This window comes from Balaenoptera borealis (genome assembly GCF_965194805.1).
Source record: "Balaenoptera borealis genome assembly, chromosome: 13".
Classification (NCBI taxonomy): domain Eukaryota; kingdom Metazoa; phylum Chordata; class Mammalia; order Artiodactyla; family Balaenopteridae; genus Balaenoptera; species Balaenoptera borealis.
This window is the reverse complement of record NC_138870.1, coordinates 49,966,518-49,983,314: the sequence shown is the minus strand read 5'-3', so window position 1 is coordinate 49,983,314 and position 16,797 is coordinate 49,966,518. Positions and strand designations below refer to the sequence as shown.

The following is a 16,797-nucleotide window of genomic DNA, read 5'->3' as shown; positions in this document are numbered from 1 at the left end:
CAGGTCCTTTGTCCATTTTAAAATTGGGTTATTTGTGTTTTATGCTATTGAGTTGTATGAGTTCCTTGTATATTTTAGATATTAACCTCTTATTGGATATGTGGTTTACAAGTATTTTTTCCCATTTCATAGGCTGCCTTTTCATTTTGTGGACAATTTGCTGTGCAGAAAGTTTTTAGTTTAGTTTTAGTTTAGTAGTCTCACTTATTTATTTTTGCGTGTGTTGCCTTTGCTTTTTGATGTTAAATCCAAAAAAATCATCAGCAAGGCCAATGTTAAGGAGCTTACCCCCTATATTTTCTTCTAGGAATTTTATGGTTTCAGGTCATGTTCAAGTCTTTAATCTATTTTGAGTTGATTTTTGTGTATAGTGTAAGATGGGGGTTCAGTTTCATTCTTTTGCATGTGGATAACCAATTTTCCCAGCACCATTTATTTAAGACACTATCTTTTCCCCATTGTATATTCTTGGCACCTTTGTCAAAAAATTGATTGACAAAATACATGGATTTATTTCTTGGCTCTCTATTCTGTTTCACTGATCTATGTGTCTGTTTTTATGACGATACCACACTGTTTTTATTGGTTTGGTAATAGAGTTAGAAATCAGGAAGTGTGATACCTCCAGCTTTACTGTTCTTTCTCAAGATTGCTTGGCTACTCGGGGCCTTTTGTGGTTCCATACGAACTTTAGGATTGATTGTTCTATTTCTGCAAAAAATGTCATTGGAATTTTGATAAGGATTGCATTGAATCTGTAGATTGCTTTGGGTAGTATGAACATTTTAACAATATTAATTCTTCCAATCAATGAGCACGGAATATCCTTCCATTTATTTCTGTCTTCTTCAATTTCTCTCATCAGTGTTATAATTTTCAGTGTATAGATCTTTCACCTATTTGGTTAAATGTATTCTTAAGTATTTTATTTTTTCTGATGCTATTGTAAATGAAATTGTTTTCTTAATTTCTCTCTCCAATAATTCATTGTTAGTGCTTAGAAACACAATTGATTTTTGTATATTGGTTTTGTATCCTGCAGCTTTACTGAATTTGTCGATTAGTTCTAACCGTTTTTTGGTGGAGTCTTTAGGGTTTTCTATAATATAAGGTCAAGTCATCTGCAAACAGACAATTTTACTTCTTCCATTTAAATTTGGATGTTGATTTCTTTTTCTTGCCTAATTGCTCTGACTAGGATTTTGAGTACTTAATCACCATTTGTTTGTCCTGATCTCATTAACTGATACTTATAGTTCTGGATTTTCCTTCCAGTTTAATGCTGAACCAAGGAATGGAATGATCCTGGCATAGGTTTTTGGCATATCTATTGGCTTCTTCTATTGCCTTCTTTTATTTCTCCTTTTGGATAATTGTGGTAAAGGTTCTATTCTACTTTTGAATTAGATCAACAATTACATTTTATTTTATTTTATTCACTTTATAACACTGATATAGTTATAAAGCAAGAATCAGCAAACATTTCCTGTAATGGGTGAGATAATAAATATTTTAGGCTCTGCAGGCTGTATGGTCTCTCTCATAACTACTCATCTTAATAGTTTTAGTGCAAAAGCAGCCACAGACAATACTAAAAAAAAAAAATGGGTGTGGCTGTTCCAATAAACTTTTATTTACAAATTAGACCAAGGCTTATAGTTTGCTGATCCCTGTAATAGAATACCATTAGAAAACCAAGAAAAGAAAGAAATTGTACATAATCACACTATCCTTACACAATATTATTAGTAATTTTGCATATCTCTTTTCATTATTTTTCTATATTCCTATATTTGTGATGAATTTAAATAATATTGTGATCATATAGATTGTATAGATCTAATCGTGTATACTCCTTTTTCAATATTATTTTTTATTAATTGTCTTTAAGTTCTTTTTTTTTTTTTGGTTAGATAGGTGGCGCATTCCAATTTTTACAAAATATGGAAAATGCAAAAGTATAAACCAGAATAAAATACTATCAAATAAAATCTTCAGTTGCCACCATGGTTTACAGAGAAAGTATCTTCTCCCTCCCGTTTTTTCTTTTTATATCTATTTACACCTGTTTTTATACCCATACATTTAGAAGTGCTGTTTGGAAAGCCACCTCAAATTATTGTTTCAGAATTTGGGCTAGAAATGACAAAGGCATCTACCATTTTATTAAGGACTGTGAATAGAAATGTTGTATAATTTAAAAAGTTTTAAATGGTAGAGGGAAGGCAAATCCATTTTATTTTTCCAAGAAGATACAATAAAAGCAAGATAACAAGTTACTTCTCTCTGACTACATACACACAGACAATATGGCTCTAGATATAGTGACATTAACTAGATGGAATAGTTTCAAAAGTTCAAATTGCTTGTCTCTTACCTTACTGATTTAAATGTATTATAATCTAATTAACCTATAACCTAATCTATAGGTATACAAAAATGAATAAAGGGATCTCTGACTCAAATATTGAGTACTTATGCTAAGTGCTTATTAAATATTTATTTGCTCAGTTAAATTTCCACAAAAGCCCTATAAGATGCTGTCCCTATCTTTTAAATAATACTAAAGCTCAGGAAATATTAGAAACTAGACCCAAGTAAAACAATAATGTCAGGGACTGGATTTCACTAATCACTGCTGACTCTTAAAATTACATAAATAGAATTAGAAACAATACTCTTGGTTAATGTATTTAGAAGAGGAAACAAGCAAAAAAAAAAAAAAAAACCTAGGTATTTTTTATTATGTCCTCTCTGCATATCTAAAATATTCTTATGGGTCAAAAGAGTCAAAGATGATTTTCAAGACTGTAAGAAAATAACTTGAAAAATTCTCTCCATGGATACATTTATATGTTAGAAACCTACCCAAAATGTCAGGAAAACTATAGCATTATGGTCAAATGAAAAGCTTTCACCACAGACAAATAATGCACACAGTGTAGATCCTATTCAAAAATGGACACATCAGAGCAGGGACACTTCTGCAAGCTCATTAATATTCTACAGATGCCAATTGTTCAGATCGATCCAAAACACTGTACCCTGTCAAAGAATGATTTTGAAAAGATTTGAATGTCTTCAGAATGTTTATGGTCTGCTTTTGTAATCATTTTTGCTTTATTGGGAACAACAAAAATTTGTCTATCTATATCTATCTATCTATCTACCTATCATCTATCTATGTAATTTGGTTTCTCTTTGGTCATCAGTTAATCCAACATGATAGATTTACAGCATATGAGCACTGGAAATAGCATCTTTTAAAAAGTATAATACTTAAGGAAGACAGAGAAGGAAAGAGACAGATTGTAAGTATTGGTTAAACCAGCTGAAAATAGCACTCGGTCTTTGAAAGTTGTCTAAATAATCTGAATTTATATACTATTGAATTTTGTTACTATATTTTTAAAGTAGTCAAATTTCTTATTGTGTGGAAATCAAATAAATCTAGAATAATACTAAAGAAATACCAAATGGCACTTGTAAGGGGTAAACTACTTTTTGTTGTATTATCAGAGTGTAAAAACTACCATGAGGTTTAAAGTCCTCATTCTGCAATTTTCCCGCTTGCATAAAGGAATCTAAAACATCTTTCATTATTAATTTATGATTTTAAACTATTGTAGCTTTTATCACCTCTATATTCTAGAGCAAACACTTAGAAATACAACTGGATGATTTATTTTTCAGCCATTTCACAAATCATAAATAACATTTCTAAATAATCTTAAATCCATTATTTTAAAATCATTATATCAATATAAATATTGAAGTTTACTAATATTCAAATCATGTTATTACTATTAATATTGAAATTTACTAACAAGCTAGGTTAATGTTGGGATTTCCATTTTATAGACAGAAATCTATGCTCATAGAAAAGTGAAGTGCCCTTTAGAAAAGCATTATATGATGGAGTTATTTTGTCCTCAATACTTTGTTTTTTGTATTATGTTTTCATAGTTCACCAGTTTATCTCAGTATATGATCTTTTATACTCCTTCTCCAGCATATTTACTTGATTTTAATTATAATTGCATCCTCCTGGTTGCAAGTCACCACTCAGATACCTCTTCGCTTCCTTATCTCCAGCTGTCTTGTTTCTTCCATTTAAATTGACATCTTACGCTCTCTTAGCTGAATCATTGCAAAGTTGACAAAAATCAATTAACCCTTGAAAAATTCCACTTCCAAGATTATCACCTGTTCATTATTAACAACTCTTGAGTTAACCAATAGTTCAGACCCAATTCATATACACTCATTGGCCTCACGTTATTTTCCTGTGCACAATTCTGTAATATTTTATACAACTTATGGCTGTCGTGTCTTGTTCCTTTTATTTGTGGGCATAATCAAGAAAAACAGAGTGAAAAGTATAATTTTACCTGTTGACAGATGCTCGCTTGAACAGATTTCTTTGGATTCTGTGTGATATTGTTAAGCTTTGTCACTATTGCTTGAAGTGTGATATTTGAAGGCAATACAAAGGAAGAGAGGTAGAGCAGACTCTGGATTATCTAAAGAAATAGAAAAACAGGGGATACATGTTTAACTGAGGTCCAGAAGCCTCATTAGAGTCACTACCTTTAATTCATCCAATAAATTTTGACCCTGTTTTAATAATTAACAAAATTGAATATATATATAAATATATATGTGCATATATATTTGTCAATCTATTGATAGAATTATTAGGTATGAACAAAATGATGAAATGTGTACAGGAGAAAAAAAATTAGAAGTATGAAATGAAGATTAGTTTTTTTTAAAATAAATAATGGTAAATTACATATCTACCATTGTGAGAAGGAAATTTATTGGCATTCATTAGCTGTCACTCAAATAATTCCCTATACTCATTTAAATAATTTGCTCTAAAATTCAACTAAATAAAATATCTATTGACAATGAAAATAAATATAAAATTTAAAAGAGAATTATTAGAAATACTATCAATAATATACATGTCTTACAATGAGACACATTGAGTTATGAAAATGAAACAAAAAGTATTTTAGAAATCTTATGATTTAGAAATCAAATGTCCTAATCTGATCTGGGTGATAGATGAATATGCTAATAAATCTCCCTAATACATCAAATGCCTTTATTTCAACTTAAATCTGGTACTGAGTATATAGATGCTAGTACTTAGGGTTTATTTTGCTTGGGTCAAGCATTCTTTGCCTAGATCAAAGCTAAGGAAAAATTAACTCTGTCAGTTAAATACCCAGTTGCCTGCCTTGCATCCAGGGCCACCTATACTAAAGTGTTGAAGGCGATGCAACCACCAGGCCAAATGAGGTTTGTATGAGAGGATGAGGAAAGTCTGTGATCTAGTTGCCTAGTCAGTGAGAAACTGAGGGTGGGTATTAGAATGAAGATTAGTAGTGGAATTAGAAAGTCATGGATAAAATCTGAGAAATAGATAAGGCCAGAATTAAAGTTTTAACTTATGCTAGGAATGGAGAGTTCACACTCAGTAGGTCTCCTACATCTGGGATAACAGCAGGGAGAAGAGGCTTACATCTGCTCTGGACCTACCAAGAGGCTTGGGAGCCTTTGTGACTTTTTTAAGCCGAGTAATTCAAGGGTGGCAGCTCCACCCTACCACAAGTAACCGGCCCATCCAAATGCAGAAAACCCTTCATATATTTGGAGGAAATACATTTTCTGTCAGTTTCCTCTGGCAGAGAGAGCTGCCTGGAGTTTAGGGCAAAGCCTCAGAGGAAAGCCTCAGGCATTCCTGACAACTGGGCTCTGACCCTCCATCTATGCTTAATTATCATCATGGTTCATGGAGGTCAGCATAGGGGCCAGAACAAGAGAACATGACAAGGCCACATTTTAAATGCTCACCAACATTTCTACAAAATTGTCACAGAGCTTTAACCTGACTGGTCTAGTTTCCTCCAGAAAGACCAACCCATATCCAGAGCTTTTTTCAACAAATTGACCAATAATCCAGGAATCCTCTGTGATAGTTATAACTATATTTATCTATTTGACATCTCTTTCTCAATACTTATTAAACTATCATATCTTTATACACATTTAAGCAAATAAACTTGGACAGTGCATATATTGGTCCTTAGTTTTAAAAATGAAAGTCAGTGTTTTAAAATTTGTGTGTCTGATGAAAAAACCAATAGAAGAAACAACAATCCTTAATATAGGAAAGCTTTCCTTTAATTCAGGAAAAAAACTATTTTGGAGACTGAGTCCAGGTAGGCATAAAGCTTAAAGCTTATTCTCCCCTACAAAAGCAGTGTTAATTACTATAGCTAGAAGCTGGGCTGTGGTATCAGCTATCAATAGTTTGGTTTCTTAGCAATTCACATATATGCCACATGTTTTATGATGGGTTTTACTTATAACAGGGAGCTTAAAAAATGCTTTAGAGCTTTCAATTTTTTTAAAAGATTCCATTAGTTATCATAATCCCACGAACTAAGAGGAAGTGGTATTTTTAATCACATTTATAGATAAGAGCATAAGGAATCGGAGGTAAGAAGTGATTTTTCCAAAGTGTAATATTCAGTAAGTGATCACACTGATACCATGACTAATATCTTTCTGTTAGGCCCATTGTTACTGATTCCACCTTAACACACCAACTTGGAGGCTGCTCTTTCTGCTTATAAATATACTCCTTCTGTTTTATTTTTATGGTGAATTCCCAAATTTCTATTCTTGCACATATCCTTGTCTGTCTTGTCCATCAGAATTCAAATACCTGTTCTTTGGAATACTAAACGCCAACTATCCTTCAAAGTCTTTAGAAAATGGATCGTTATTCCAGCTTATTTACATGTCCTTTCTATAACGTTTTTGAGTATATAGACTATAATATATCATTGTTGTTAACAAAAAGGTGGCTTGATGACTCCCGAAAACATCTGTCTACTTCAAGTGTTTTTCAAAAACTTCATGTGGTAGGATGTGCTGAAGCCCAAGAATTGTGCCTTCCCTTCTAGAAATCAATATGGGTTGATTAATCTATGGAGAAGAAGGTGTAGGACAAAGGAGTAAAGTAACTATTGAAGTGATGGTCAATGCTTAGATCCTAGTGCGATATTCAAGGCCCTTTTCTCATTCAGTTGTACAGAATATCAGAATGTGCCTTTATATACTTCGTGAATAATAATTCTTCAACTTCCTAAATCTAACCAGGCTGTATCAATTTTTTTTTTTTTTTTTTTATTTATGGCTGTGTTGGGTCTTCGTTTCTGTGCAAGGGCTTTCTCTAGTTGTGGCAAGTGGGGGCCACTCTTCATCGCAGTGCGCTGGCCTCTCACTATCGCGGCCTCTCTTGTTGCGGAGCACAGGCTCCAGACGCGCAGGCTCAGTAATTGTGGCTCACGGGCCCAGTTGCACTGCGGCATGTGGGATCCTCCCAGACCAGGGCTCGAACCCGTGTCCCCTGCATTGGCAGGCAGATTCTCAACCACTGCGCCACCAGGGAAGCCCCAGGCTGTATCAATTTTATGAACCCTTATCAACAATCTAAGCAATCCAGAAGTTTATGCTTCAAAATAGCCCAGAAATAATGTACTTAGCAAACTAAGTCCCAAATTAAATCAATAGATGTTTGGAGACTATTGCCTTCACTATAAATTCTTTTAGGTAGCCTATAGATAAAGCATGAGTTGTTCTTCACATCCTACCTATAAAGTGAACTATGTTTTCACCTATAGGAATTAGTACGTTCCTTAGAGAATAATGAACTGGTCTTTTTGCTCTCCATTCCCTCTTTCTTATACAAAGGATACAGTAACATCAAATTAATGTACAATGTTTAAATGGTGACAACTCACTCAGTTTTATAATGGGAATTAAACTGAACCAACTCTTTTCTTTTCCAACATGTAATTGAATTAAAATTGGAATCTAATCCTGGGAGGTTATTTTATTCTTCAAAGTGGGCCACCTTTTACATCCTACCGACTGATTTACTTTGACAACTAGACAGCAGAGATATCAATAGTGCATAGCCCCCAAAATGTCAGTAACACAAAACCTATTTTTAGGTGTAAACTAGTGCTGTAGTTAAAGGATTCTGAGAATGCTAACTGATAACAAGGGTCAAACTAACTAAAGATGTTTTTGTAATGGGAGAATTAGACAAAATAATATGAACCAGCACCTAATTATTTATGAAGAATTGAATGAATATCCCATATCAGACAATTCCTCTGATTTATAATACTATACTTTTAGAATTGTGTAAAAGCAGTTGTAGTGAGCTGAATAGTGGCCCTCAAAAAGATATGTCCATGTCCTAATTTCCAGGACCTGTAATATACCTTATGTGATCCTATAGACTGAATGCTTATATTCCACCCCCACCCTCCCAAAAATTCATACGTTGATACCTAATGATACTTGAAGGTGGGGCCTTTGGGAGGCAATTAGGTCATCAGAATGAAGCCCTCATGAATGGGATTAGTGCCTTTGTAAATGAGACCCCAGAGAGCTCCCTTGCCCCTTCCACCAACTGAGGATACATTGAAAGACGATGTCTAAAAATAAGGAAGAGGACCCAACCAGACACTGAATCTGCTGGCACCTTGATCTTGGACTTCCCAACCCCCATAACTGTGAGAACTACATTTCTGTTATTTATAAGTCACCTAGTCTATAGTATTCTGTTATAGCGTCCCTAACAGATTAAGATAAAAGTTGGTACTGGGAATGGGGTGCTGTTACAGCAAATACCTAAGAATGTGGAAATGGCTTTGGAACTGGGTAATGGGTAGAAGCTGGAGAAGTTCTGAGGTGCATGCTAGAAAAAGGCTACGGCCATAAGTGGACCGATCATTAAGGGCAATTCTGGTGAGAGCCAAGAAAGAAAAGAGGAGAGCTATAGAGAAAACCTCAGCTTTCCTAAGTAATCCTGAACAGAATGTTGGTAGAACTATAGAGGGTAAAGGTCATTCTGATGAGGTCTCAGACGGAAATGAGGAATATGTTACAGGATAATGGGGGAAAGGCGATCTTCATTATAAAGAGGCAAAAAACTTGGCTGAATTGTGTTCATCTTCGAGTTCTAGTGTCGAACTGTGAGTAATGAAATTGGATATTTAGCTGAAGCTATTTCTAAGCAAAGCATTGAAGGAGTGTCCTTGGTTCCTCCTGACGCCTTACAGTAAAATGAGAGAAGAGAGAAATGAAAAAAGGACAGAATTGTTAATCAGAGCTTAAAGATTTGAACAACTCTCAGCCCATCCATATTGAACAGAATGAGCATATATGATTGGAAGAAATTCAGTGTATGGACAAAACACCATTTGATAAGATTAGTCGGCCATCTCAGCAGAAGCAGGAGCTATTGTGGAAAACAATGGAAGAATAACCCCAAAGATAATTCAGAAATCATCAGGGCTGCCCCTCCCATCACAGGCCCAGAGTAAAAGGGCTCCAAGGGCACAGTGGATTCAAAGGAGGGGCTGCCTGAACCTATGGGACATTGGGGTGTGCTGCCAGGTGCTGCCTCACAACATGGGCTCTGCTCTCCGCACTCCAGCTCTGTGCTCCTTGGCTGCCTCAGGTGCAGATCCAATGGGCTGTGGTTTGGTGTCATGGTGGCCACCCCTATGGAAGACACAGGCGGCAAACGTTGGCAGTGTCCACACTCCCCCATCATCTCTGCCAGTGTACAGAGTGCAAGAGCCATGGGGGCATAGCTGAATCCACCTAGATTCCAAAAGATGCCTGGCAGAGCTCTCACTCAGGGAGAGCTATGGGTACAAGAGCCCATCCTGCAGGGGCAGAGCCCAGGCAGAGAACTGCAGGGGTGGGGCTACTACAGAAAGCCCCAACTAGGGGGATGCCCAGTGTACCCTGGGGACGGAGCTGTTCTTAAGATCATTGGAATGCGATTCCATACCCAGGAGAGTCATAGCCAGGGAACTAAGACCCGTGAGTGCTGCGTGGGTGAGACTGAAGCCCCAGTGGGTCCAGAAGGTAGAGCATCCAGACAAAGATCATTCTTGATCCTTAAGGTTTAATGTTGGAATTTGAACTTACTTGGGACCTGTTACCCCTTTCTACTTTCCCATTTCTCCCTTTTGGAATGGGAATGTCTCTCCTATGCCTGTCTCACCATTATATTTGGAAAATTTCACAGGTTCACAGATGGAGAGGAATTTGCCTCGGAATGAACCATACATTAAGTCTCACCCATATCTGATTTAGATGATACAAATGAGACTTTGGACTTCAGAATCTGAGTTGAATCTGGAACGAGTTAAGATCTTTGGGACTATTGGGATGGAATGAATATATTTTGTGTGTGCGAAGGACATGAATTTTAGAAGACCAGATAGGGAATGCTACAGACTGAAAATGTTTGTGTCCCCTCCCCCCCCCCGCCAAATTCATAAATTGATACATAATCCCCAGTGTGATAATATTTGGAGGTGGGGCCTTTGGAAGGCAGTTAGGTCATGAGGGTGAAGCCCTCATGAATGGGATTATTGCCCTTATGAAAGAGGCCGAAGAAAGCTCCCTTCTGCCATGTGAGGACATGAGAAGATGGCCACCTATGAACCAGGAAGCCGGTTCTCACCAGACACCGAATTTGCTAGCACCTTAATCTTGGACTTTCAAGCCTCCAGAAAGGCACTCAGTCTATGGTGTTTTGTTATAGCAGCCTAGAGGGCAAAAGATGTGGTTAAAGTAAGGATCTTAAGAGAGGAGTTTATCCTGGATTATCCAGGTGGTCCCTAAATGCCATGTATTCTTATGAGAGAGGCAAAGGGAGTTTAGAGACAGACACACAGAAGGGAAGGCACAGAAAGTAGGCAGTGATATGAAAATGAGGCAGAGCAGAAAGTGATGCAGCCACAAGCCACAGAATGTTGACTGGTGCCAGCAGCTAGAAAACGCATGGAGCAAATTCTCCCCTAGAGCCTCTTTAACGAGTGTGGTCCTGCTGACACCTTGTGAAGTGTGAGAATAAATATCTACTGTTTTAAGCCACCAAGTTTGTAGTAATTTGTTACAGCTGCCCTAGGAAACTAATACAGCAGTAGTGATGACATCGTTCATGAAAGTCATGAACCCAGCAATTCCAAAGATGTCTCTCTTATAAGCACTTTCTCACAACTCTGCAAAGAAACATGTACAGGATGTGCAGGGGAACATCATTTATAACTGTGGCAAACTGAAAGTCACTAGGAAAATGGGTAAATTGCTGCACATCCATAATAAAGTACTACACAACTGTAAAAGGAATGAAGTAGATCTATATGCACTGATATATAATATCGTTAAAAGTATAACAAATGCAATAACAGCAAACTATAAAAAATATGATTCCATTTATTTTAAATACACACATGAAGACTTAGGTCTATATATTTCTATTTGCATACAAATTATCTAGAACAATACTTGAAAAGCTATTAATAGGTGACTTTGGAAAGTAGTTATATATTTTTGAAATGTTTAGTTACATAATAAGTATATCTTATTTTTCTTTTCAAAACTTTACAAAAATGCTGAAACACAAAACTTTATTATGCAAATATAAATATATCCCCTTAGTTGTTAACTTGGTTGTGAGTTGTAGCAGGTACTTCTATTTGTATTTTACATAGGATTTTCATAATTTTTTTCTACTGCTTTTTTTCCTGCTAGCTAAATTTTAATCAAATAAGGTAAAAAAGGAATTGGCCCCTGCTTACAGATCTTATGGAGTAGCTCTCATAGTGTGGCCCCCCGTTTAGCAGCATAATCATAAGCTGGTACCTTTTTAGAAATGTAGATTCTGGGGTACGACCTCAGATTTACTGAATGAAGCTCTGGAAGTGAGACCCAGCAAACTAGTTTAGTAAGTCCTCCAGGTGATTCTGATGCCCACTAATGTTTAAAAGTTGCTGGTCTACACTCTTCCTCCAACACACCTACAAGTGTTGGCTGCAATAAATATAATAAACTCTCTGTAGTTCTTGAGCCATCATGGTCTATTGACTCCTCTGCCTACTGAACGGCTGTAGGTACCTGGGAACCATTGCTCTTTTCAGAATCCTGAACATATTCAGTTCCATCTATGACATATCACTTTGTCAGCTGTAGCCTCATGATTCTATGACCGCTGCCCCTTATGTCTCTTGAATGATCATGTTTATGGTATGGGAAAACTAAAGACAACCTAAAGACCCAAATTTGGAAAGTGAGTGAATATATTATGGTCATCCACTTGATAAACCATTATACGTACATTAAGTGATAATTATGAAAATTATAATGATAACATTGGAAATATTTATTATATAATATTTAATGAAAAGCTCATATGTCTGCAAAATTCAAAATATGTGACAAAAATGATACATAAAAAGAAAAAAAATAGGACATAGTAAAAGGGTGAGGATTGTAGAAAAATTATATGTCTCTATTCAAATTTGGGATAATACTATTATAATATCTTTTTTTTTGATTTATCACATTGCATACTTTATTCATTTATTTATTTTTGGCTGTGTTGGGTTTTTGTTGCTGCGCGTGGGCTTTCTCTACTTGTGGCGAGTGGGGGCTACTCTTTGTTGCGGTGCGCCGGCTTCTCATTGCGGTGGCTTCTCTTGTTTGTTGCAGAGCATGGGCTCTAGGCGCGCGGACTTCAGTAGTTGTGGCACATGGGCTCAGTAGTTGTGGCTCACGGGCTCTAGAGCGCAGGCTCAGTAGTTGTGGTGCACGGGCTTAGTTGCTCCATGGCATGTGGGATCTTCCCGTACCAGGGCTTGAACCTGTGTCCCCTGCATTGGCAGGTGGATTCTTAACCACTGCACCACCAGGGAAGTCCCCTGTAATATCCTGATATATAAAATACTTTAAGTTAATATTATACATTTAATGATTTGCCCTAGTTTGGGGTTTTATAACTACTTTGAAAAATATTTTAATTTTAACTAGTCTACGACCATTTCAAAAATGTAAGGTTATATAGTGAAATTGGAAGCTGTATTTTATTTAAAGATCTCACCTCCATTTTTTAAGTTCCCTTTTTGTTTGTTTTATGTCATTTTGTTTTTAGTTATGCCTAAATGAGATTATGAGGCTCTTGCATAAGTGTAAAGAATATACCCCGAGATGGTCCCCACACTTAAATTTAGATATAAATTACATTAGCTGATTACCAATTACCTATATAAATAACATTTATTGTTACCTATTTTGTTACAAGTAAGCATCACTGAATAAGACAGTTGATACTTTAACATAAATTCTCTTGTAATTCTGTTTAGTAGCTATTACCTCCATTTTTCAGACAATGAAAATGAAATTCAACCATGTCAACTATCTTTTAAGTCCACCTGCAGCATTTGTTTTGAACTAGGCTCTTGCAGAGTTAAGAGCTATACACTTTCTATTGTCTTCATGTTAATTTTCAGTCATGAACTGCTTGAAGTGTTCATATCGCCACCCCCTCTGCACCCTCCTGTGTTTTGCCTAATACTTGCTTTGCTTGTGCTCACTTGCCTGAGTTTTCTGCCCCCCAACCATTCCAGCTGTGTGCTTCCCAAAGACTTCAGGAGACACTCAATTAGTTGCTAATTTGGTAATTTTGCCAAAATAGGAAGAGGAAACAAAAGCTGGAGCCCACAGAAGAGTAACCATTCAGTGGATTCAAGAAATTGGTATTAGTAGTCAGGATTTAAACTTCAAAGAGAAGGGCTGTGAAACTCTTAGGAAACTAGTCAAGTTATCAGTTGTTTCTTCTACTATACACTTATAAGTGAATTAAAGTTTTAATTTTATTTTTTGATCATAATTATTTGCTCCCTACCCATCCTTGTCATGCTTCTTTGCAGGCAAAGTATACTCCGTACCCCCTGACTTTGGACTTGTTTTGTCAATGGAATATAAGCCAATGATGTATAGTCCATGTCCAAGAGTGAGCTTAAAGTGTTTGCATGTTTTGACTTGACATCTGTAGTCTTTACCTTCCAATCTGAGAACGTGTCCCTTTAGTCTGGATCGCTAAAAATAAGAGTATGTTTGGAGGTCAGCCAAGCCCACCAGAGACAAGCAGAGTGATAGCTGATCCATAGCCTTCAAGTAGCATAAACAAGAAATAAATATCTGTTGTTGTCAGCCCCAACAAAATTTGAGGCTGGGTGTTTAAAACAAAATCCTAAAATATGTGGCATTGGCTTTAGAGATGGACAGCTGGTGGAATATTTGGTAAAACTTTTGCCCATGATATCTTGAAAGAGGCAGAAAATACACACAATGCAGGTGGGGTTCTGGGACAAGAGATAAGAAGAAAAAATGTTGGCAGCGTTAGTTAGTGGTTATTAGCCCTGTTTAATAAGTACTAGGAGAGGCAATGAAGTCATGATAGATTTGATCTGTTTGCAAGCAGGGATGAGAAGAGAAAAGGCACAACGCATGTATTACAGGACTTGCAGGATTGAAAGACACATCCCCCAGCCCCCCACCCATCTTTAGCTTGGTAAAACTTTTTCAAGTGAAGACACTCCCTCAGGGCAAAAACTAAATCCAAAGGTTACTAAAGCAAGGAAAAGACCAAACCAACAGTGTGGCTTTTGTACCTTTTCTTAGAATCTCTTACAGGCTTAAGTCAGACCCCAGTAAATTCTTTCAGTTTGAAAAATATTTAGGAGTGGGGGTAGAAAAGAGACCAATGGTGTAGTCCCTGAAGTTCTAACAAACTCAGATTTTCTATAATTCAGTATATTTAGAGCCTCGCAGAGAAGTGAGTGTTACTATTTGCACTAACTGAAATCAACTAATTAAAAAGATACTCTTCAAAACATTACACTATAAAATGTGCTATCAGCTTGGACAGAAAGGAATAGTGACTGTTGGAAATGTCAAATGACCAAGTGATTGAAATAACTCCAATATCTTGTAACTTGCTTTATGTCACGTAGAGGATATAATACCATGGAAAATGTAAATACATATAATAAATGCCACGAAAGTGTTGTAACCCTATAAGCAAGTGACATTCACATTGGCTCTTAGTTTCCTTATTTGTGAAAAGCCAGAGCAGGATTAAGTATTATCTGAGGTCCCTTTCAGCTCATTTTTGATTCTATGATACTAAAACACATAGTTCTATTTTATAGACTTTCTTAACATGTGAAATACAAATTTCTTCCCTTCTCTGGGAAAAATCTACTGCTGGTCAAAAACAAGTAATGAACAGATAGACATTAATTGAGCAAGTTTTCCAAGATTCTACAAACTATGGGCTGAATGAGAAAAGTTCTTTTGAAAGAGTCATCTGAAGGAATTCCATTACATACACAGACAGGGTCATGTGTTTAATTAAATACAGAGGCTTCTAGAGGCCATGTATTAGTTCCTTAAGTGTGCTTAGAATTTTATTCAATTCCCAAATCACAATTTAGTTCCCATAAAGTTATTGTACAAGATCCTCAAAGGAACTGGTATATATTTGAATAGTTTTTCATTTATTTATCAAGATAAATATTGAAGCACATTTTCATGTTCTTTAACAGGATATGTTCCCATAAAAGTGGGACAATTTGGTTCAATGTTGCCAATAAATCACATGAAGATATTTTTCAAAGATAGAATGAAAACAGCACCTCACATATTATATATTTTAAATGTTTTAAAGAATGATGTAATATTTCAATTCATACACTTTATGTTTTTAGTTCCCATATTTGCCAAATTTTATACACTTAAATAAAAAAAATTATATCGTACAACTACCAAATGGGAATCATGTCAATCATATATTTGTCGATAAAAATATCACGTTCAATAGAATTTAAATAGTCACTAAAGATATCATTAATAATGTATGAGTTGTCTATTTACAAACATGCCAAAAGGTATTCCTCTTGTCAAACTTATATATAAATTTTATGACACTGACATCGTGGGGATGTTAACTGCAGTCATTTCTTATGAAAGATCGATAAAACCTCGCTGAAACAGGCAGAGCTTTAAGTGATCACTTTCGTCACGTTTTATGACATTGTAAAGACTCCCCATGAAGGTTCTCTCTAAGGAAACCCCCCTGTGAAGCTCCACAGAATTCGCTATTTCAAGCCCTCGTATTTAGAATTGGATGTTATTGTTATGATATTCACTGAACACCGATAATGAAGTTGGTGCTGACTGGAACAAAAATGAACCCAAAGTTAAATATAACCTAGATAAGAGCTACAGGAGCCGCTGAAAAGAAATCAATTGGTTCAATCCTGCTTGTCACTTCTAGAAGGTCACCAGAAAGAAGCATCATCCCAAACACAGAGAAAAGAAAAACTCCTCTTTCTCCTTCCCTCTTCCTTACTGTACTAGTCAACACTGTGAATCCCACAAAAATACACAAACAAACACAGTCCTCTGAGAATTGATGACACACCTGTACTACACCAAATTAGAAGGAATGAAATTACGGGAAATGTTTCACCTTTGCACGCTGCATCCATCTTTCTCCCCCTTAGCTTTCTCCTAAGGGCCTGCAGGCTCCCTTCTTTCAGGTTTGGCTGCCAACTGGGCAGGGAAGATATCAATAAGCCCAAGCATCATCTTGATCCTAATTTAATTTCTCTACCTTTTAATTATTTTATTAGTTTAATTTTGTTTCCGCCTTGCCCTTTCCCCTTATATCCTAGCATCAACTCATTCTCCTAGGCCAGATATGCTCCTGCCTGACTGCAGACCATTCTGTTCCAGGCCATTCACTCAGGTTTGTTCTAACTTTGTTGCAGGTTGGATGAAGAGTTCTCACTTCCTTGCCCTAACACTTCCTTTACATTCCTTCACGCTCCACAAGAG

At 36.2% G+C, this 16,797-nt stretch overlaps 1 protein-coding gene and 1 long non-coding RNA gene across 9 annotated transcripts in view; one reads left to right on the top strand and one right to left on the bottom strand.

Annotated features, from left to right (window-relative positions):
- Positions 1-16,797, top strand: part of LOC309609610 — a 705,176-nt gene that overhangs the window by 371,055 nt on the left and 317,324 nt on the right. The window lies entirely within an intron of this gene.
- The window catches only part of SLC16A7 (solute carrier family 16 member 7), a 171,879-nt gene that overhangs the window by 66,276 nt on the left and 88,806 nt on the right, over positions 1-16,797 (bottom strand). For 7 of the 8 annotated variants that reach the window (XM_082351256.1, XM_082351260.1, XM_082351257.1 and 4 more), the window contains one exon: positions 4,392-4,523. The exons of the other annotated variant lie outside the window; for it this stretch is intronic. The gene's annotated coding sequence lies outside the window, so the exon portion shown is untranslated. The remainder of the gene's footprint in view (positions 1-4,391; positions 4,524-16,797) is intronic. 8 annotated transcript variants of the gene reach the window in all.